The following is a 23824-nucleotide window of genomic DNA, read 5'->3' as shown; positions in this document are numbered from 1 at the left end:
GCCTAGTAATAAATCTAATGTAGGTACTAGATGGGTATTTAGGAATAAGCTTGATGAAAGTGGTAATATAGTGAGAAACAAGACTAGACTTGTTGCTCAAGGCTATACTCAAGAAGAGGGCATAGACTACGATGAAACATACGCTCCCGTAGCTAGGATGGAAGCAATTAGAATGTTATTAGCATTTGCATGTTTCAATGAATTTAGATTCTATCAAATGAATGTTAAAAGTGCATTTTTAAATGGTTTTATAAAAGAAGAAGTGTATGTGCAACAACCTTCTAGTTTTGAAGATTCAAAATTTCCAGATCATATTTTTAAATTGACAAAAGCGTTTTTATGGTTTTAAACAAGCTCCTAGAGCTTGGTATGAAAGATTGTCAAATTTTTTAATTGAAAAAGGTTTTTCAAAAGGGAAGGTTGACACTACATTGTTTTTAAAGCATAAAGGTAAAGATTTATTAGTAGTTCAAATTTATGTTGATGGTATAATATTTGGTTCTACTAATGATGTTCTTTGCCAAGAATTTTCTAAGCTAATGCAGAGTAAATTCGAGATGAGCATGATGGGGGAGCTCTCATTTTTCTTGGGACTCCAAATCAAGCAAAGGAAATATGGCATCTTCATCAATCAAGCAAAATACATCAAGGATATGCTCAAGAAATTTCGATTGGAAAATGGGAAACCTCATGCCATTCCAATGAGCTCATCAACAAAGCTTGACAAAGATGAATGAGATAAATGTGTGGATGTTAAATTATATAGGTCAATGATTAGCTCTTTGCTTTATATAACCGTAAGTAAACCGAACATTATGTTTAGTGTTTGTTTATGTGTTATATTTCAATCATGCCCTAAGGAATCACATTTACTAGCTGTTAAAAGGATCTTTAGATACCTTAAGGACACTCCTAGTTTAGGACTTTGGTATCCTAGAGACTCTAGCTTTAGCTTGCATGCCTTCTCTGATGTGAATTATGGAGGATGCAAAAATAGATAGGAAAATCACCTCCGGTACTTTTTAATTCCTAGGAAATATGTCGATTTCATGGTTTTCAAAGAAGCAAAATTGTGTTGCAATATCTACCACTGAAGCGGAATACATTTCAGCCGGTAGCTGTTGTGCACAAGTTTTATGGATGAAACAACAACTTTTAGATTATGGAATTGAAGAAGCTACCATGCCTATCAAGTGTGACAATACTAGTGTTATTTGTCTCACTAAAAATCTCATCCAACACACTAGAACTATGCATATTGAAATTAGACATTGTTTCATTAGAGATCATGTCGCTAAAGAAGATGTAGTTCTAGAATTTATTGATACTTTGCATCAATTAGCGGATATTTTTACAAAACCTTTAGATAAAGAAAGATTTTGGACACTTAGGAGAGAATTAGGTTTAACTGACCTATCTTCACTTAGTGTTTAAAATAATTTTTAGCACTTTTAATTAAAAAATTGAAAAATGCTTATAAAAATAATATTTTTGATTGCATTCTTTGCTATTAGTTAGGGGGTTATGATCTTGAGTGAAAATTAGTTGTATGTTCAAATAATGTTTAAGGATATATTTGATTGATTGAACATATTTAATTTTCATTCTATGAGTTGCCAATACCACTAGAGCTAATTAATTTAGCATTTTAAGTGTTTAAAACGGATTTTTGACATTTTTGTGCAACATGCATCGATACACTAAAGAGTGTACCGATGCATCCCTTGAATGTGCATCGATACATCATGAAGGTGCATCGATGCATTCCTTGAATGTGCATCGATGCACTATGTTATACATCGATATACCCATTGGGTTTTAGGCTTAAATCCCTAAAAATCTCTTATTTCCTCAAAACCCAAAATATAACATTCTTGTCGTTGTTCTATTCTCTCAACCCTAAATCTCCATTTGCTCAAAACCTTCGATTTTTAGTCAAAATTCAATAGTTCTTCAACTTCTAAACCTGTTGGAATCATCAAACTCGTGCAAAGATCATCACATTCTCACAAAATCTGAATTTTTCAAGGTAATATTTCAAAAACCTCTGTTTTATTGATTTTTGAACTTAAGACTAGTTTTGATTAGTTCTAGGTTGAACTAAGTATCGGGCATTGATTGTTTAATGTTTAGAAACTAGTTTTTACAATCAATTTTATCAAAAACACACAATTTTTCAAAAATCTTTTAAATTTTTGAAATAAAAAAATCGAAAATCATTGATTTAATTTTAAAATTTGATTTTTTATTTAATTATGTTGTTTTCAAAATTACATATTATTATTGAAACATTGTTTTCAAAAATAATTTTCAAACAATTGCCCATTAGGATTCAGTTTAGAGAACCTTGAATATTACAGACTCAATTGAGTTTTGGGATTGATTATATTGCATACATGTGTTTTAAATTTGCAGGTTATTTATCCTATTCCAATTTCTTGAACTATGTCTAAAACTAAATGCCTTAGGTCGTCATCGAGTCGTTCGAGTCAAAACCGACCTCTTATTCCACCTCTACCTCAAAATTCAAACCCAAACGAACCCAAAATAACCATTCTTAATTATTGCTTCAACCAACCTGGTCGTTGTCGAGAAGAACTCTATCATAGGTTCGTTAATTCTTTCCAATCATACAAAATCCGGGAAGAACGTATTCCCTCTATTCAAGCAATGGTCGATATGAACTTCAAATATCTTCCTATCATCCATTCCTGAAAGTTTGATAAAATGTGTCAAATTCAGCCCATTTTTTATCACCAATTAGTTCGCATTTTCTACTCCAATGCGGTCTGTGTCCAAAATGAACGTCAAATCGAAATTGTAGGAATTTGATCATATCTCTTAGGTGAATTCATTTATATCGACTCAGACACAATTGTTAATGCCTTTGGTTTAGACAATGACGGTATAGATAATGAAAGAGATATTGTGGCTACACCCTATAAATCTAAGGATAGTGTAAGTACCTTAAGAACTCATCACGAGCGATTCCTTCATTTGATGATCTCTTGGTGGTTTAGACCATCCGGATGAAGGTACTCCTCTCTTAGGGTTATAGATTTATGGTGGATACATTGTATCCAACATAACAAGAAAATAAATTTGCCATAGATTATTTTTGGTGAGCTAGTAGATACCGTAAACGTTGTCCCATCCAAAAATGTAGAAACTTTAGTTTACGACTGTCTCCTCAGTTATCTGTTTATCAAACTCGGGCTTAAGGTTTCGGTTGATATTCTCATCCCTCTCCAAAACTAAATAAATCTCACATCTTTAAAGAAATCGGGATGGAAAAAGGAATGTGACCAATGGGTTCAAATCACTGAGAAAACACCGAGAGCTAGCTCTTCACAAGCTCCTCCGGCACCGGCAGTGGACGATGATCCAGAACTTCAAGAGCTATTTCAAGATATCGATGATCAAATACCTGAGGATGAGCCGGCACGGAAAGAGGATCCAATGCCTCCGTACTTTAGCTTACTCGTGGAGACATTGGATATGAGGTTTGCATCATTAGAGTCCCACTTGATTGCTATGGGGACTCAACTTTTGGAGAATCAACAAGAGATTCGAGCTACCAGCGAAGCAATGAATAATCGATTCAATGTTGTGGATGATAGACTCGATGCGCTTACACGAGATGTGGCTAATATATGGGCACATCTATCTCCTCCCGATCCTCCTACGGATGCTTGAACTTTGCTTGCTTTGTTTTCTTGGATCGAACTTAAGACTTATTATTAAAACATTTTGAATGTTTTTGGACTGATATGTTTGGATGTTTGAATATTTGAATTTGTTTTGGATGTTGGATGTTTAAACTTGAAAACTTATATACTTGGTTTGGTTGAATTTCTAATTTGAACTTATTGTTTATTATTTTTTGCATCATTTACATCATTTAGAATATGACCAATTTACCATTACACATTGTTCATGAATATTGAATTATGGAATTAATGGCTAACATTTCTCTTGATTGTGATCTTAGCAACTTAAGCTATATTTATTTAAAATCAATTGGCTAAATTTTCAAAGTCTTGTTTTGAACAAAAAGTTTTATAGAGTCTTTTTTGATTTAACAAAAAGGGGGAGAATATGGTAAGGGGGAGTGGGAGTAATTTCAAAAATTATTTTCAAAAATGATTTTCCAAGAAAATCTTAAAATTACTCAAATGTTTTGTTATATCAAAAAGGGGAAGATTGTTGAAAACATTTTGATGTTTCGATATAACAAATTAAGTGTTATTGAATTTTAATATTTTATAAATATTTTTAAGTATATTTGATTAAATTATTCGAATATCACAAATATTACTCCAAGTTTTTCTAAGGTCAATTTCAATCCTTACTAAAGTGTAAAATTGTGTTTTAAACTTAAATTATTTTTGAAGCAATTTTTACAAAGTATTTTGAACCTTAATCGAGCCAAAAAAATCAATTTTATGAAGGGATGTACCGATGCACTCTATGATGCATCGATGCACACCCATTTCGAATGCATTTTGTGTACCGATGCACAAGCCATGCATCGATGCACTCTTGAATATTTTGAAACATCGAATGCATTTTGTGTACCGATGCATAAATCATGCATAATTGCACTCCTGGCTCTTTTGAAACATCAAATGTATTAGTGTACCGATGCACCCCTAGTGTACCGATGCACTAAGTCCTATAACGGTCGAAATATTTGAATTTCACACATAGTGTACCGATGCACCTTGAGTATGCATCGATGAACACATGCTCCCAACTGTTTTATTTAATTATTTTCACATAATAACTGCTCTATTGACTTCACCAATGATCTCCAACGTTCAGAAGTGATTCAAGGTGCATTTAAACAAGCTTAGGAGCCATTGATCAATAACAATTAAGAAGAGAAGCTAGAGAGAAACAAAGAGAGAGCTTTAAACATCAAGTTTGAGCAATTCAAGCCAATTTTCATTAAATATTTATTTTTGCTTTCAAGAACACCATTTTTACTCAATTGTATTCATTCTTGAGTGTTCTTTCTTTGTTCTAGAATGGTGCAAACATATTGTCTTGTGAGGTTTTTCTGTAAGTTTGCGAAATTTGTATTGTTCTCTTTGGGAGAGAGTGTTCTCAAGAATTTGGGATATAATTCTTGAGGGAGTTGTAAGGTTACTCTTTGTCCTCAAAAGAAACACAAATTAGTGAATTTGTGGAAAATCCTTAGCGTGGATAGCTAAGGTAGTGGACGTAGACTTTGGTTGAGAAAGTCGAACCACTCTAAGTCGTTGTGCAATTATTTTCTATTTTCTGCAAAAGCTTCCACCAAAATTTTTATTGACAATTCACCCCCTCTTGGCTATTTCATCGATCAATTAACTCAACAACAACCGTAGTGAACAGTCAAACACAATCTTGCATTTCTCTATCACGGGAAAGAACGAATTTGGAAGAAATTTTCTAAGTGTTTTTTCATATTCCAAAGTTCTAAACTTGTGTCTCATTGTGCCTAAACTAGCCTATATATAGGGAGGGGAAATTGACTGAAAGGTTAAGACCTTTCGATGAAAGGACTTAATCTTTTGATTAAAAGACTTCTCCTTTTTATGAAAGGGCTTAACCTTTTCATAAAATGATTTAATATTTTCATGAAGAGAATTGTTGAATAGGTATGATTGAATGGATGCAACTTTAAACAAAAATTTAAGTTCATTCACCAAGTGACATGACTTATAATTAATTAGTTATAAATAGCATCAATTCATTCAATTTTTCCAACACCATTTTCTTTTATGTTATGATAAATTATTTTAGTTCTTGTATCCTAATTCAATCATGTATGTGGGAAAAAGATAATACTCACTGAGACAACTTACAAAAACATTTGTCTTGAGATTGGAAGTGAATTATGTGCCTAGGGGTTTGTTTATTCAAATTTATTTTAGAGATATAAAGAATAGGATTTGAAAAAAAAAGTTTTTATAATAAAAAAATGCATTTCAAACCAACTTTTCAACAAGATAAAAGAATAGCTTTTGTTTTTGTTTTTTTATTTAAAATTATTAAGATACTATTGAATTTAATTTTGAGTTGATTGCAACATACATATCCAAAAGTTTGAGGATTAATTCAAATTCATCCTTAAACTATAACTTTTATTCTAAATCAGTTCCCAAACTTTTGTACATTCCAATAATATCCCCTATATCATTCAAAACTTTAAAGTTGAAATTAGATTATTTAAAAGTTTGGAGACCAATATAGAATAAGGGCTATAGTTTAGGGATGAATTTGGTATGTTTCAAAAGTTTGAGGATTAATTTAAAATGAGAGCATAATTTGATGATGAAATTAGAATGTTCAAAAAATTTTGGACCTAATTTAAATTGAGGATCATAGTATGATGCAATTAACTCTTTATTTATTTATTTTGTAACGTTATGTCTGTATGAAGATTAGGATTTTACCTTTGTACAACACTCTTTAATAACAAATTTTAAAATTTTAAATTAACATATTATATCTTTTTTAATACATTTTTCTCGTACTTTTCGAGAGTATTTTTTTTTTTTTTTAAAGTTCAAAGTGATTAAAAAAAATGGGCCAAAGATGTCCTATTTGGTCGTGTTGCATAAATTAACATTCTTTCATTGATTGTTATGTGTGAGAATAAATGTGCATAATGAATTGTCGATGATTCTCTTATTTGTGCTTTTAGCCTTTTATCTTCTGTAATGCTCATCTCAAGTAAAGCAGTGTGCGATGCACACAGAAGACTTGCCCCGTTGAAATTCACAAGCGCAAATAACATGAGTAAACAGCCATAAGTGAACAAATTAATGATAAGCACTTAATAAATGAACCGAAATGCGTGTCAAAACAATTACCAATTTTGTTTATTTATAAGCACAAGGCAAATTCTTCTGCTCTACCGCAGCATATACAAAAAAATTGGCCGTGCAGTGCGATGGGGAACGCTTCTTTCACACTTTTACTTGTATGTACCTTATGTCTGTTCTCAGGAGTATGGTGCCAACACAGCTGCTCTGTAGAATACAATGCGGACGACATGCTAGAAAGATACCAACAATGGCTGATCCGACATGGCCAAAAGTACAAGAACAAGAATGAATGGTCGTTGCGGTTCGAGATTTATAAATCCAATGCTCAGTTCATTGACTGCATCAATTCTCGAAACCTATCATTCAAGTTGATTGACAATAAATTTGCAGACATGTTCAACGATGAGTTCAGAGCTGTCTATTTGGGTTACCAGAGGATAAGATTTCCAAATGAGACCAAGAGCTTCCAACAAGACAAATATCATGGCTTGCCAGAGAGCATAGACTGGCGAAGAAAGGTGCCGTGACCGGAGTCAAGGATCAAGGCAACTGTGGTATGACTTATTGCTTAGTTAATGAATTGCTATAATCAAAACAAATTCAAGTTAATGTGTGGCATTGATGTCGAGAATGATTTAACATCACCTACCTTGTGATGATACAGGGAGCTGTTGGGCGTTCTCAGCGGTGGCAGCCATAGAAGGGATCAATCAAATTAAGACGGGAAAGTTGACATCTCTTTCAGAACAAGAGCTTGTCGATTGTGACACCAACTCATTTAACAAAGGCTGCAACGGTGGGCACATGATCAAAGCATTCGAATTCATTATAAAGAAGGGCGGAATCGCAGCCGATAAAAGCTATCCATACACAGGAAAAGGTGACAGCTGCAAGGATAAAGAATCTATAAATAATGCAGCTACGATTAGTGGATACAAAATATTACCTGCAAACATGGAGAAGAGTCTGCAAGTCGCGGTTGCTGAACAACCTGTATCAGTTGCCATTGATGCAGGAGGGTATGAATTTCAATTCTACCATAGCGGCATCTTCACCGGAACCTGTGGATATCAACTCAACCATGGAGCTGCAGTAGTTGGGTATGGAGAAGATCGACATAACAAGTACTGGTTGGTGAAGAATTCATGGGGTACTTCCTGGGGTGAATCCGGCTATATAAGGATGCAACGTCAAGTCTCTGATGAAAAGGCCTTGCGGTATTGCTATGGATATTAGTTCCCTGTTAAGAATTGAACAGCTTTTCAGGGGAACTGGAATAGTAATTATGTATGCTTATTTCATTTTTTTATATATTATATAATTATAATTTAAGAATACATTAATAATACATGTGACTATGCACTAATGTAACATAGATGTAGAACTTATTTCTGTCTTATTTAATTTATTTATATTACTTTAATTGGTTATTCTCATAATAGTACCATAATATATCTATATCTATATCTATATCTATATCTATATAAATTATTCCAGCCAAAGATGCTCGATGAAAAGATTCAAACTACATTAAATCAGATATGAAGAGTTTCACATTTAACTAGTTGATATATCAAGCATTACAAACTTAACAAAAGGCAACACACGAGCCAATCTAAAATTCGTTTGTAAAATATTGTTTAGATCACCTAGCTGATGACAACTAATTTCCCAACACATACTTTGAAGCTTTGAAGTTGGTGCTTTGAACTCAAGGAAGCAAGCAAGAACACAATCCATATAATACAATAAAAATAATAATGCAAATTCAAAATTGGGACTTGTCAAGGCTGTCAAAATAAGGATGGTCCATTGCTGCTTTTGCTGATATTCTCTCTGCAGGATCATATTTAAGGATCTTCTGCAATAACCAAAAAGCAGCAAGCTAATTAACCTAAAAAATGTTCAAGTAATGCCGAGATAAATCAATAAATCAAGAGCATGAAGATTTTATTTGTTATATTGTTACAATATTATTTGGTGATGATCATGGTGCATGACTTGAAATTGAACTACTTGCAAACGGCTAAGGAAATAGAAATTAAACAAGTAAAAGGCAGGCACCAATATGACTGTATTCAGTTCCTTCTTTTTCTGTGCATATACCTATTCTAATGGTTCGTTTCTATTCTTTAAATAGTTTTGACTAGTGAAAATACATAGATTAGCAGGCTTTTATTGACTTGAATCACTCAAACTATTGCTATAATCCTACAGTAACATGCAACGAAATTCCAAGTGGATTCTACTTTACTTCAATGCTTTTTCTATCCATATTCTGTACCCTTTTGGTTTTATTCACAGGGCCGAAATGTTGATATTATGCTAGACTTCATTTTTCACCCTCAACATACTTCCCCGTTGCAAAACTGCAACTTTGAGTTGAAGACCCTTTAGGCCTCCTAAGAATATAGACCTATACATAAGTATCGTCCAGTATGAGTATGCTTGATTTTCTATAAACTTATAAAGAAATATAAAGAATCCAAGTAACATACATTCTAATGTACCTATTTTATCAGGATTAGCAAACTAACAAGCGTTTTGACAATTATGTCAGATATTAATTTATAAATTCATTACATGAATATATAAATGATCTCCATCGAATTTTGCTTGTTAGCAGGTTAATAGAAGTATCAAAAAAGAACTTTTATAAGGAATACTATCATATACATTTGTTTTGAAAAGAAAATAGTTTCATTATTAGCATTCAGATGATGTTACGTGTCATTATTTATTTTTAAATTTTAAATTCTACTAAAAAAGAATACTTGTAATCATCTAAACACTATGCATGAAAACATTTTTCTTATCAAATAATAACCCTTTTAATCTTAAACTATAATATGTAGCATTGTTGATGCTGAAATGAAACTACAACATCAAGTAGGATTTGTTTGAAATAATGGGAGGGAAACAATTCTATAGTAGAAAAACATGAGTATAATATGATGGTTTGTTAATTATAGTAAAAGAATGAGGACATACAGAGAGAAGATCAACCCCATCGGGAGATAGGGAAGGAACCGCGCGGTCCAAGTTCTGAGGCTCCCACCGTGGGTACACATGCCAATCCTTTAAAGAGGTGACCCCAGGCCATTGGTTCTCAGTTGGGGTGCCCAGCAACCTTTTCAATTTTGACCAATGAAAAACAAAACAAAAAGTGAGTAAAAGGGCAGCTGCTTGCTAGGGAGATTGAGTGAAGAAACAAAGTGAAGAAACAAATGTACCTGAAAATGTGGAGCAATTGCTGGTGTAACCCCCTAGACCCGGCCTATGCGTTTCGACTAAGTCTAGTGGATCACATTATGATTATTAAAGACATTTTTTGCAACCGTTATTCCATCAATATAAAATCACATTATAAATAACATGAAATTATAAACAAATTATACTATCAAAATCCAACTCGTAAATATAGTACAAATAAATAATAATTTAATTTAAAACATGTCTTCAAATTCAAAATCACAATAAACCGAGCAGTATTAGCAAAAGAGTTATCATTATAAAATCCGATATTTTAAAATAAGGTCCATGTCACCAAAATAAAATCAACTTGCCAGATAAAAACATTACAATCTGATTTACTTCAAGAGATATGTTGATCCTCCAAGTGCTCGAACCAAGGTATCTAACCAACAGTATCTGAAAGGGGGAAAACATTTTCAAAAGGTGAGCTAGGCTCAGTGTGTCCCAACATTTCCATAAAATCACAATAGGTACAAATCATAGTCCAGTAATCTCACAAATTCGTAAAAGAGTTTAACTTTTTGAAAATCATAGTTTAAACCCTTTTCTGGTACACCATCAGTAGTTCCCAAAATTATTTTCATATAGCTTACTTTATGCACATAGCAAAAAGAAAGCCGACTTAAGGATAGGCTCTGAAGCTTGTATCCTTAAGCCCAAGTCAATAAGTCCATATAGCTTACCCTAAGCACACAGCAAAGGAAAGCCGACCTAATGAAACATCTTGGGGCCCTCAAGAGTCACATTAGGCCCAGTTAGCTTGATCAGAGCTATTCCATCGTAATTCAATTCCAAAATTCATTGCACCGTGACATAAATTCCATAAATCCAAAAACATGGTAATCATATACCATTTCAAAACAAAAATTTGATAGCAGCCATATTCCATAAATTGTCACATTAAATTGGTGCATCCATAAAACAATAACCAATGAATTCGGTGTACCACATATTAAAACCAATAAAACAGTTCAATAATAAGTAGGGAACACACCTCGACAATAGATTCAAATAACAAATCTACTGATTGCTGGTTTCACCACGCTCTGCTACAGTTTTCGAACGGGTGAATACTGGTACACGTGGTTTAACTGATCTAGAAGAGCTGGGTCGAGCTGTCGAACGATCCGGAGAGTCTCTTGTACCTTCAAACAATAATATTTATCAGTCCCAAATCCTATTTAATTGTTCAAAGCTAAACTTCTTAAGTATATAAGCATTTTTCGGGTTTGACTATCAATTTGAGGTATTTCGAGTCTGAATTTGGCCAAACGGATTGCGGAATCGGAATCAGGGCGTCGAAAAACATAAAGTATGACTTTTCAAAAATTCAAAATCTTGGTCAAAGTCAAAGTCAACCACTTTGACCGTAGATTTGGAGACCTTCGGATTTGAATTTGACAAAACGGACCACGGAAACGAATTCGGCACGTCGAAAACTATCAGGATAGGTATACTCGGAAAAGATTAACGGTCGTTTAATGCTCGGTCAAAGCCATTTTAAGTTTTGGTCAAAGAAAGTCAACGGTCAACGGTCGGGTCGGGTCAACGGTCGGGTCGGGTCGGGTCAACGGTCGGGTCGGGTCAACGGTCGGGTCGGGTCAGACCGGTCAAACCGGTTCGAACCGGTTGAAACCGGTCAGAACCGGTTGAAAACCGGTTAAACCGGTTTCCAGCAGCCACTCGCCCTGCGGCAGCGCGTATGGCGCGTGAGGCGTCCTCCGGGGCCCTAAAAATCCTGAAAAAATTTCTAAAAATTATTTTGAGCGATTTCAAGATACTTACAACGATCGGTTCAAATTTTTGAACGGCGGAGAGCTCGATTTCAAATCGGCCGAATCTTTGACTGCGCCACCTCCTCACGCGCCGCCGTCTACGGCGGACAAGGTTGACACCGGTGAACTCGGAACGGCACAAAGGAACACGATGGTGCGGGAGGTGTCGTAAACGGAGCAACGATCAGCGGTGAATTTAAGATTTCCTCGGCGATAGAGCTAACAAAACCGTCGCTACTTTGACTGGAAATTCCTGACGTTTGGTCGCGTTTCGCTTCAATTAATTTGAAAGGTTTGTTCCTTGCTCGATGATGAACACAACGGTGGTTTTAAAACGATGATCGGAATTTGGACGGCGTCGGAATCGGAGTTGGAAACTGTGTATGGGAAAGGAAAATTGGGAGCATTTTGGTTCTGAAAATCAGAACCAAATGTACGCTTATAATCAAAGCTGCCGACAGTTTTAGGGTAAATTCAAGGCTTGGTCCTTGGATTTCCTTCACTTCTAAAATGGCCTATAAACTCTCATAAATTTTGATTCAGTCATTAAATTTCACCAATTTTTCACAATTAACGTCCAATTTCAATTAAATATTATTTTGTAAATATTCGGGTTGTTACAATTCTCCCCCTCTACAAGAAATTTCGTCCTCGAAATTTACCTTATGAGAATAGTTGAGGAAACTGAGCCTCCATTGACTCCAATGTCTCCCAAGTAGCTTCTGAGGGGCCTCGATTACTCCACTGAACTTTGACCATTGGAATTCGCCTATTCCGAAGAACTCTTTCATCTCTTTCTAAAATCTGAATGGGCTCCTCTTCATATGACAAATCAGGTCTCAACTCTACTTCTTCAACCTGAATAATGTGACCTGGATCTGGACGGTATCTCCTCAACATTGATACATGAAAGACATCATGAATACGACTTAGCTCAGAAGGCAACTCAAGCTGATATGCAACAGGTCCTACCCTCTTCAAGATACGAAATGGTCCAATAAATCTTGGACTCAATTTACCCTTACGCCCGAATCTCAATACTTTCTTCCAGGGTGAAACTTTCAAAAAGACCCGATCTCCCACTTCAAACTATATATCCTTCCTTCTTTGATCTGCATAAGATTTCTGCCTATCAAATGCCTCTTTCAGACGGTCACGGATTAATCTGACTGTGTCCTCCGTCTCTCGTACTAACTCAGGTCCCAACGTTTTCCTATCACACAACTCAGTCCAACAGATCGGAGTGCGACATTTACGCCCATAGAGCGCTTCATAGGGTGCCATACGAATGCTGGTCTGATAACTGTTATTGTAAGCAAATTCAGCCAACGGCAAAAAGTTCTCCCAACTACCATGAAAATCGATTACGCAACCCCGCAACATATCCTCCAGAATCTGAATTACTCTCTCAGATTGACCATCAGTTTGTGGATGAAAGGATGTACTATAATCCAATCTTGTTCCCAAAGCCGTATGTAACGCCTTCCAAAATCTCGAAGTAAATCTCGGATCTCGATCAGAAATAATAGACAATGGAACACCATGCAATCTGACAATCTCTGAAATATACAATCTTGCCAGCTTATCCAAAGTATAATTTACTCGCACAGGAATGAAGTGAGATGACTTTGTAAGTCTGTCAACAATCACCCAAACTGAATCTTTTTTCGAAAGAGTCATAGGTAAGCCAGTAACAAAATCCATAGTAATACGCTCCCATTTCCATTCAGGAATCTTGATAGGCTGTAACAAACCCGATGGATGTTGATGTTCTGCCTTAACTTGCTGACAAGTCAAACACCTAGCCACAAAGTCAGATATGTCTTTCTTTATACCAATCCAATAATACCTCTCTCTCAAATTCCGGTACATCTTATCTCCTCCGGGGTGCATAGCATATGGACTACTATGAGCCTCAGTAAGGATAGTCTGCCTCAACTCAGCAACATCAGGCACACAATATCTACCTTTAAAGCATAAAACTTCATCCTGATCAATTGTGTAATCTGAGTTTGTCCCCTGCTCTACTTGCTCAAAGATGGAAAGCAAGGAGCTATCAAGGGGCTGCTTAGCTTTGATATCATCAACCAAGGTCGGCTTAACTTGCAATTCTGCTAACAAAGTGCCATCATCATATAAATTCATCTTGGCCATTAAAGACCTCAACTCCAATACCGTCTTTCGACTCAAAGCATCTGCTACAATGTTAGCTTTACCAGGGTGGTAATCAATCACGCAATCATAATCCTTTAGAAGCTCTAACCAGCGACGCTGTCTCAAATTAAGTTCCTTCTGGGTCATAAGATACTTTAAGCTCTTATGATCTGTGAAAATATAACACTTCTCTCCATAAAGATAGTGTCTCCAAATCTTCAAGGCAAAAATTACTGCTGCCAACTCTAAATCATGAGTAGGATAGTTACTCTCATGCGGCCGCAGCTGACGGGATGCAAAAGCCACCACCTTACTTTCCTGCATTAAAACACAACCAAGTCCTGAATGTGAAGCATCACTATACACTGTAAAATCCTTCCCGGACTCTGGTTGAATCAACACCGGTGCTTGAGTCAAAACCGCCTTTAATTTCCCAAAGCTCTCCTGTTGTGCCTCGCCCCAGTCAAACAACACATTCTTCCTTAACAACTTTGTCAAAGGAGAAGCAATGATCGATAAGCCCTCAACAAAACGTCGATAATAACCAGCCAAGCCCAAGAAACTGCGGATTTCAAATACGTTCTTTGGTCGTTTCTAATTCATAATAGCCTCTATCTTGCTGGGATCCACCTGAACACCTCGCGCAGAAATAATATGCCCCAGAAATGACACTTCTTGAAGCCAAAATTCACACTTGCTTAGTTTGGCATATAGACGATGCTCTCTCAAAGTCCGCAGAACGATCTTCAAATGCTCGTCATGCTCTGCCTCAGTACGAGAATAGATCAGAATATCGTCAATGAAGACCACCACAAATTGATCCAATATGGTCGGAACCCGATTCATCAAATCCATAAAAGCTGCAGGAGCGTTCGTCAAACCAAAAGGCATCACTAAAAATTCATAATGACCATATCTAGTGCGAATGGCTGTTTTTGCAACATCAGATCCTTTAACTTTCAATTGATAATACCCCGAACGAAGATCAATCTTAGAGAATACAGTAGCTCCTCACAATTGATCAAATAAGTCATCAATCCTGGGTAATGGGTATTTATTCTTGACTGTCATCTTGTTCAATTTCTGATAGTCAATACATAATCTTAGCGACCCATCCTTCTTTTTCACGAATAAAACTGGAGCTCCCCATGGTGAAGTACTATGTCGGATAAATCCTCGATCGAATAATTCTTGCAATTGGACTTTCAACTCCTTAAGTTCCTTTGGAGCCATACGATAAGGTGCCATAGAAATAGGTGAAGATCCCGGATAAGTCTCAATCTCGAACTCTACCTCTCTATCAGGAGGTAACCCAGGCAACTCCTCCGGAAAAACATCAGGAAACTCGCTAACTGTACGAATCTCCTCGATCGTGGACAATGCACCTTTGGTGTTCAAAATACAAGCAATGAAGGTCTCATATCCCTTCCGGATCATATGATCAATTTCCATCGCTGAAACTATATTAGAGAGATAACCACGCCGTTCACACATTAACACAACAGTCCGACCATCTGAAGTCTTCAGAGTAGCCCGCTTGTATTCGCAATCCAGCTTTACCTTGTGTTTATTCAACCAATCCATTCCAAGAATTAGATCGAACTCCCCTAAAGGAAGTTCCATAAGATCAGCGAGAAAAATTTCTCCCTGAACCTCGAGAGGACAACGCCGAAATACTTTATTCACTAATACCGCTTGTCCTACTGGACTTGTAACTGTAACAGTATTTTTAGTGTTCTCGATCGGAATCTGAAGGTTTCGAGATACTGAGCTCGATACATAGGAATGAGTGGAGCCATTGTCCAATAATGCAAAGTATGGGGTAGAATAAATAGTAAATGTACCTGCAATAACCTCAGGCTCATCTCTGTCATCACGACGTCTAGTTGCATAAACTAAAGCTGGCTGTCTAGCCTCAGAAGCTGTTGGCCCTCTATTTTGCTGAGGTCGGGCTCTACTGTCTGTCCTGGACGCTGATCCTCGAGTCTTTCCTTGACTACGATCTCTAATTGGGGTCTGTACTGTAGTCTGCGAACGCACAGGAGTTTGGGTAGTGGTCTGCTCAAACGAAACTAACTGAGGACAATCCCTCCGATAATGACCACTAGATCCACACTGATAGCAAAGACCCATCTTCTTACGACACTCTCCTGAGTGCTGTTTACCACAATACTCACAAAGGGGCCCATTATAATACGACGAGGAACCGCCTCGACTGACAGCTAAAGGTGAGGATGCTGCAGGCCTGAAACGTGTATTGCTTCTTTGAGGGGCTGAAGTACGAGTCCTCTTTCCGGACTGTGCTGATGACTCCATCGGGCCTGAAAATTTCTTAGATCGATCTTGATCAACACGCTCTCTACCAGAAGCTAAAACCTCCACCTCTTTCGCATCTTTGGCTCTGCCCACCAGCACATCAAATATCTCATCCTGATGGGTTACAACTTGCCTACGCAGCTCGTATCTGAGTCCAAGGGCAAATTTACGACATCGATCTCTCTCCGTAGGTACCATACTGAATCCATACTGAATCCATACTTCAGCAACTTCAGGAACTCGATCTCATATTCAGAAACAGTCATGTCTCCCTGAACCAGATCTTGAAACTGTTGTCGTCTCTGAGCTAAGTAGCGCTCTCCCAGAAAACGGCTCCGAAAGCGATCCTTAAAGAAATTCCAGGTCAAACGATCGGTAGGAACACTACTGGTCACTGACTCCCACCAAGTGTAGGCATTGCCATCTAACATCGCCACAGTACCCTGATATCTCTTAGTTGAGTCCAAACCCAACTGATCCATGCGTCTCTCTGTATTCTGGAGCCAATCCTCAGCTTCAGTAGGAGCTCCACCTATTTGTCCCCCAAAAGTTCTAACTCCATTGGCAATCAAAGTCTGCGAAATAGGAACCTCAGCTACAACACCAGTAGCTCTGACTGCTCCCTATATTAACTGTAGAAATTGTCTACCAAAATTCTCATCCAAAGCAACTCTGGTAGACTCTGACTCAATATCGGTCGCTCCTATTATCGGTGTAGTCATGCCAATACCAGCGGCAGGAGGCAGATCCGTTGGGGTCGTAGGAGCATGATCACCTATCGGAGGTGGGGGATCTACCCGTATCTCATCGATCGGATCTGCGAATCTAGCCACTCGACCTCGTCCACGGCTAGTTCGACGACTACATCTAGCACTCATTTTGATAGATCTCAAGTTTACTACAGAAGATAAAACTTAGGGTTAGATAAGCACTTGGAGTCTCAAACATAGTTAAAATCTTAATAACTTTGTGACATGGCCTTAGTAACTCGTTTTGTAAAATATTTCAAAACCGTATTTTCAATGTGGACTCATACACAGTCCGAGGGTTAAAAACCAAAAGCTCTGATACCAATAAATGTAACCCCCTAGACCCGGCCTATGCGTTTCGACTAAGTCTAGTGGATCACATTATGATTATTAAAGACATTTTTTGCAACCGTTATTCCATCAATATAAAATCACATTATAAATAACATGAAATTATAAACAAATTATACTATCAAAATCCAACTCGTAAATATAGTACAAATAAATAATAATTTAATTTAAAACATGTCTTCAAATTCAAATCACAATAAACCGAGCAGTATTAGCAAAAGAGTTATCATTATAAAATCTGATATTTTAAAATAAGGTCCATGTCACCAAAATAAAATCAACTTGCCAGATAAAAACATTACAATCTGATTTACTTCAAGAGATATGTTGATCCTCCAAGTGCTCGAACCAAGGTATCTAACCAACAGTATCTGAAAGGGGGGAAACATTTTCAAAAGGTGAGCTAGGCTCAGTGTGTCTCAACATTTCCATAAAATCACAATAGGTACAAATCATAGTCCAGTAATCTCACAAATTCGTAAAAGAGTTAACTTTTTGAAAATCATAGTTTAAACCCTTTCTGGTACACCATCAGTAGTTCCCAAAATTATTTTCCATATAGCTTACTTTATGCACATAGCAAAAAGAAAGCCGACTTAAGGATAGGCTCTGAAGCTTGTATCCTTAAGCCCAAGTCAATAAGTCTATATAGCTTACCCTAAGCACACAGCAAAGGAAAGCCGACCTAATGAAACATCTTGGGGCCCTCAAGAGTCACATTAGGCCCAGTTAGCTTGATCAGAGCTATTCCATCGTAATTCAATTCCAAAATTCAATTGCACCGTGACATAAATTCCATAAATCCAAAAACATGGTAATCATATACCATTTCAAAACAAAAATTTGATAGCAGCCATATTCCATAAATTGTCACATTAAATTGGTGCATCCATAAAACAATAACCAATGAATTCGGTGTACCACATATTAAAACCAATAAAACAGTTCAATAATAAGTAGGGAACACACCTCGACAATAGATTCAAATAACAAATCTACTGATTGCTGGTTTCACCACGCTCTGCTACAGTTTTCGAACGGGTGAATACTGGTACACGTGGTTTAACTGATCTAGAAGAGCTGGGTCGAGCTGTCGAACGATCCGGAGAGTCTCTTGTACCTTCAAACAATAATATTTATCAGTCTCAAATCCTATTTAATTGTTCAAAAGCTAAACTTCTTAAATATATAAGCATTTTTCGGGTTTGACTATCAATTTGAGGTATTTCGAGTCTGAATTTGGCCAAACGGATTGCGGAATCGGAATTAGGGCGTCGAAAAACATAAAGTATGACTTTTCAAAAATTCAAAATCTTGGTCAAAGTCAAAGTCAACCACTTTGACCGTAGATTTGGAGACCTTCGGATTCGAATTTGACAAAACGGACCACGGAAACGGATTCGGCACGTCGAAAAATATCAGGATAGGTATACTCGGAAAAGATTAACGGTAGTTTAATGCTCGGTCAAAGCCATTTTAAGTTTTAGTCAAAGAAAGTCAACGGTCAACGGTCAACGGTCGGGTCGGGTCAACGGTCGGATCGGGTCAACGGTCGGGTCGGGTCAACGGTCGGGTCGGGTCAGACCGATCAAACCGGTTCAGACCGGTCAAACCGGTCAGAACCCGGTTGAAAACCGGTTGAAACCGGTCAAACCGGTCAGAACCGGTTGAAAACCGGTTAAACCGGTTTCCAGCAGCCACTCGCCCTGCGGCGGCGCGTGTGGCGCGTGAGGCGTCCTCCGGGGCCCTAAAAATCCCGGAAAAATTTCTAAAAATTATTTTGAGGGATTTCAAGATACTTACAACGATCGGTTCAAATTTTTGAACGGCGGAGAGCTCGATTTCAAATCGGCCGAATCTTTGACTGCACCACCTCCTCACGCGCCGCCGTCTACGGCGGACAAGGTTGACACCGGTGAATTCGGAACGGCACAAGGAACACGATGGTGCGGGAGGTGTCGTAAACGGAGCAACGATCAGCGGTGAATTTAAGATTTCTTCGGCGATAGAGCTAACAAAACCGTCGCTACTTTGACTGGAAATTCCCGACGTTTGGTCGCGTTTCGCTTCAATTAATTTGAAGGGTTTGTTCCTCGCTCGATGATGAACACAACGGTGGTTTTAAAACGATGATCGGAATTTGGACGACGTCGAAATCGGAGTTGGAAACTGCGTATGGGAAAGGAAAATTGGGAGCATTTTGGTTCTGAAAATCAGAACCAAATGTACGCTTATAATCAAAGCTGCCGACAGTTTTAGGGTAAATTCAAGGCTTGGTCCTTGGATTTCCTTCACTTCTAAAATGGCCTATAAACTCTCATAAATGTTGATTCAGTCATTAAATTTCACCAATTTTTTACAATTAACGTCCAATTTCAATTAAATATTATTTTGCAAATATTCGGGTTGTTACAGTTGAAACTCAGAATCCCCAGGGAACAGTGCTTGCCTTCTAACCATTTCAGCGAAGATGCATCCGACGGACCACATGTCGAGAGTAGTGGGTGGAGCCCAGTAGAACCTCAGGGGCCCTATACCAGAGCGTTACGATCTCATGAGTGTAGCTCTTGAGAGGAACAGTGAAAGCACGGTCAAGACCCAGATCTGCAATTTTGAGGATCCCCTTTTCCTTGTCGAGGAGTAGATTATGAGGCTTGAGATCGCGGTGGAGGACGCCGTGGCTGTGGCTGTGGCAGTGGGCAACACCTTTGCAAAGCTAAAAGGGGAAGGACTGGATGAGGGAGGGAGGGAGGGAGGGGCCTGGGGTTGGGACCCTTGCGATGGGAATCGATGAACTTCTTGAGGTCGGTGTCGAGGTACTCGAAGACCAAATAAAGATTGGCCTTAGACCCACCGTTCTTGTTGGTGTCCACGTGCTCGACGCAAAGGAGACGGACAATGTAGAGGGACTGGGAGAGCATTTGGAGGAGGGAGAACTCTCGGAGGGCGGTGGGATGGACGCCTTCCTCGTCCATCTCAAGACGGGTCTTCTTGAGGGCCACCAATTGGCCGGTTGCTTTGTCTTTCGCCTTGTATACCTTGCCGTACGTACCCTCCCCTACCTTCTCCAGCTTCTCATACTTTTCCATTTTCAATTTCTTTTGTAAAATCAATCCAGGAATATATTATTTTGAGAGAGAAAAGAGAGATGAGTTACAAAATGAGATGTTGTGCTTCTTCTTTTTTTCTTTTTTGAATTTCAAACTTTACAAAAGCAGGGAGTCGTTCTTTTGAATTTCGAAATGTACAACCCTATATGCTGCCCATCAGCCATGTGTGGGTGCAAAACAATAAGAATAGATTACACCAAAGATCACTTAATTATACTCATCGGAGGTTAAAAAAATCAAATTTAATATAAATTAAATTAAAAAATTCCCCAATTATGTTGTGACTCGTGTCATGATATATATAACTATTGACATGTGTCATCGTATGAATGAAAGACTAAACATACTAAATTAATTTAAAATTATGACTAATTTATTAGAATGTGTAAGTAATGATGATTAAATGTTTAATTATATCATTTTATTAAATATCACGTCAATACTTCTGTTATACATTAATGATAAATGGTTTTATTAAATGTGTTTAAATAGTTAGGTAACATCAATGGTAAATGAATTATTTTTATTCCTTGAGATCCCGAGTTCGAGTACAAGATATGTCGGGGATATGAGCGTTCAACGTCATATGGTAGAGAATTATCTTTAAACATATATTGTCTCTTCTACTAACCCCATATTAATCAAAAAGAAGTAGGTTGGTATAGTTTACCCCATTGATTATACTGAATACTTATACATGAAAACAAATAAAAATTTACGCTTGAACAAGAATGACAACAATAGAAATTTTCTAGTGCATGAACAAGAGAGATCCCTTTGTCATGATTTTTTTTATTTTAAGTCATTATATCTTTTTTCATTTTAAATAAATTTACTACTTAAATTATTATTTTTATTTCATTTTGGTATCTCGATTTTATTTTAAAAAGATTATGTTTAACATTTATTATCTGTCATTAAAAATTTAACAAAGTTGTTGACGTGATATTTTTTTTCAATGAAAACCTGACATTACCTTATGGAGTTATGGTGACACATCAACATTATCGTTAAGTTTTTAACGAAGGGGTACCAAAATGAAACCTAAACTGAATGTTATGTATTGTTTTGAAAAAAAATAAAGTTTAAGTACCAAAATGGAACAAAAGTAATAGTTTAGATACTAAACATATAATTTACCCTTTAAATTATTACTATCATGAATACATCGTAAAACATGACATAACCCTTTATAAAAGACTTTCATTTCTTGTAAAATGATACGGTTTAATTTCTCAATTAAATTTCAAACTCGAAATGTTTCTTTCTTTCTTATGTATTAGATAATTTTCCTATATATAAAGGACACCTTATAACCTAACTAATGACATATGTAATATTTTTTTTTATAAAAACATATGTAAAAAATATGTGAACTTAACTATTTTCCATATATATATATATATAGTTTTAAAATTTGATTGGGTTGATATCATCATCTAATAATTAATATTTAATATAATTATAGAAATATTGTTATATTTTCATACTTTATATATCATTAAATAAAAGAATTAAAAATAATTACATAAGAATCAAACGCATAACTATACGTTTATATATAAGTTCTTTATTATTTCACCTATAATAATTTATGGGTAAACTATACATGTGGTCCTTATGTTTTTGTTCTGTTTGATTTTAGTCACCGATTCAAAAAAAGAGTAGTTTTGGTCCCTAAAATTATCGGTCCATTCAGTCATTAGAAGAAGAATAAGAAGACACTTGATTTTATTTTATTTTTTTATTGCCAACTTAACGAGAATTAACGATAGAGTATGCCTATAAATGACACTTGATTTTTTTATTTTTTAATTGTCACTCAGACTCCCGTTAATCCATTAACGAGAATTAACGATCGAGTACGTCTAAAAACGAACCGAACGAACACAAATGAGAATATGTTCATGTTCGTTCGTTTAACTTCAGTTGAACAAACGAACGAACACGAACAACTAAACGAATGAAATTTCTTGTTCGTGTTCATTCATGTTCGTTCGTTAAAATGACAAACGAATGAACATAAAATTATTTAAGTTTGTATTTAAGAAAAAAAGTTTTCAAAAACCTTTAGGGTTTATATTTGCTTTAATTGATTTAGATATTTTTTATTTGGACTTAAAATTAGTTGTGTTTTAAAATATTAATGGTTTTAAAGTTAAAATTTATTAGGCTTTGATATTTTAAACATGGAGATTGGGTTAAATATAAACGAACGAAAATAAATGAACATAAACAAACATATTGCAAAACGTTCATGAACGTAAATGATCGTACAAGTCATTTGTTCGTGTTCGTTCATTTAAATAAGTGAACATAAAATCTTGTTCATGTTCGTTTGTTTAATAAATAAACGAACTTCCTGCCGAACAGTTCGTAAATAGTTCAGGGAACATTCAGTTTGTTTACAGGCCTACGATCGAGGGATTGAAATTAAACGAATTGATAACGTTAGGGACCAAAATCACTTTTTTTGAGTCGGAGGTCAAAATTGGACAAACAGTAGACATAAGAGATTACTCGTATAGTTTACCCATGATTTATTTATTAAATCTTAATAATTATTTTTTTACTTATCATAAGATTTGATAAAATCTAATTAATATATATATATATATATATATATATATATATATATATATATCATATCATGATAATTTCCATAATTTCAATACAATATAATTTGATGAATTCTAAAATTTTAGGAATCTCTTCTATTTTTAAATCCAAACTATCGGATTACAACAGTTGATTATGATTTTTTATACATTTTTTTAAATAATTAGGTACTTATAATATGTAGCTATCCAAAATCTTTTTTATTAGAACAATTTTCTATAATCATTGAAACAAAATTAGTAATTTAAAATCACACAATGATCATACAATGAAAGATTAAAATCTAACCAAGAAAACTCGAACATAGATAGATATAAACAGATCTGATCGCATCGGCAAATGAACCACAAAAAGATATCAAGCTACTAAAAGACCACCGACAAACCGTAAATCTAGTCCGAGGGAACAAAGCAGAGAAAATTAGTAATATGACATATAAACGCCATCTTGATCAGTCGTGACAATGTCTAATAAGCCTTTAGAAAAAGATAAATAAAAACAATGACCAAACGGTTGAAAAATGTGTTAAAAGATAGAAGAAAACGTGTCATAAAGACAGAGAAAAATGTGTTATATATGTAAATTTATTGAAAATAAAAAACAAGAGAAAATAAAATTGAAAATAAAGAATACTGACGATCGGCAACCAACATTAAAGTTTATGCCGTCATCGATCA

General features: G+C 36.0%; 2 pseudogenes; one reads left to right on the top strand and one right to left on the bottom strand.

The window, feature by feature from the left end:
- Positions 1 to 6943: 6943 nt before the first annotated feature.
- Positions 6944 to 8116, top strand: LOC120122326 (annotated as a pseudogene).
- Positions 8117 to 8344: 228 nt separating this feature from the next.
- On the bottom strand, positions 8345 to 20511 carry LOC120122331 (annotated as a pseudogene).
- Between the last annotated feature and the right edge of the window lie 3313 nt (positions 20512 to 23824).

The sequence above is a fragment of the Hibiscus syriacus genome, unplaced genomic scaffold (assembly GCF_006381635.1).
Source record: "Hibiscus syriacus cultivar Baekdansim isolate YM2019G1 unplaced genomic scaffold, ASM638163v2 tig00110386_pilon, whole genome shotgun sequence".
Taxonomy (NCBI): domain Eukaryota; kingdom Viridiplantae; phylum Streptophyta; class Magnoliopsida; order Malvales; family Malvaceae; genus Hibiscus; species Hibiscus syriacus.
This window is presented reverse-complemented; position numbering and strand designations above follow the sequence as displayed.